Raw genomic sequence first — 1,191 nt, forward strand, 5'->3', positions numbered from 1 at the left:
CATAACATTATACTCATATATATATATATATATATATATATATATATTATTTTTACTTTATTGACCTTTCAGCCATGTCCGACTAACCTTACAGGATAATGGTTGGAGACGGCTTGAATGGGTAATGAAGAAAAACTTTAATATAAGTTTAACATAACAGCAAATGTACAACGTTTTGACAAAGTTACTTGTACCTGATGATGACAAAACCTTGTCGAAACGTTGTACATTTGCTGTTATGTTAAACTTATATTAAAGTTTTTCTTCATTACCCATTCAAGCTGTCTCCAACCATTATTAGTCTCAAAGTGGGTTCCTCGTCATCGAATTTAACCTTACAGAAGTTGCAATGATGTGGCGCACGTGCACTCATGTTACCCAAGAACATAAAACTGGCCTTTACAAAGTGACCTGTCTTGGCTGTGTGCTAGTGGACAAATGTTTTGTAAAATACAGTCACATTTCAGTCATAACACATTATACATGTATATACATTATTACTATTTACAAATAAGTTAATAAATTTCAGATATTTTTATCAAAATATAGAACATTAAATAAAGAAGTATAGAAAACATTATCTCTACTAGTTACGACATTTATACTAATTTTCTTCTTGCTGTAATTTGTTAAGCCTTATCAAATTTTCCCGAGGGAGAACGTGAAAAAAAAAACTTTTTTTAGGTTTTTTATATATGCATTTTTAAATAACAAAAAATCATAAATTACTATATCAATCCCACTATAATTTATCAAGCTTAGTAGCTTAGCTGTATTTGGGTCTAAAAATATAATTTTTCAAGCTCACTAATGTCTTACCTTACTGCTTGGAATCTAACATGAAAAAAAAAGGGTTTCTAACTTAGATACTTCGTAGGTGCTGAGAAAACCACTAGGGGGAATTCTGACCTTTCAATTTATTATACAATCAAGGTGTATGTAAGCAAGTATTTTCAAAAATGGAAGAGGTGGGCGGGGCCACCTTGGTTGATTCACTAAATATATTAAAATCTCAGAAAACAGAAAAGATAGGAGGTTCTTATCTTTATTATAGCTTGCCAATCAGTAATTTGAGTTTCTATTTCAAAAGAAACTATAGACTTAGTATTTTGACTTCAAAAACATCTAATTTGAACCAATGCTGCATTCAACATCCCACGTGACACACAAAAATTTATATTTAGGATTTTT

The 1,191-nt window shown here is 30.3% G+C and overlaps 1 protein-coding gene across 1 annotated transcript in view; it reads right to left on the reverse strand.

Moving 5' to 3' along the window:
- Positions 1–1,191, reverse strand: part of LOC106465582 (signal recognition particle receptor subunit beta-like) — a 36,369-nt gene that overhangs the window by 16,894 nt on the left and 18,284 nt on the right. The window lies entirely within an intron of this gene.

This window comes from Limulus polyphemus, unplaced genomic scaffold, assembly GCF_000517525.1.
Source record: "Limulus polyphemus unplaced genomic scaffold, Limulus_polyphemus-2.1.2 Scaffold1990, whole genome shotgun sequence".
In the NCBI taxonomy this organism is placed as follows: Eukaryota; Metazoa; Arthropoda; class Merostomata; order Xiphosura; family Limulidae; genus Limulus; species Limulus polyphemus.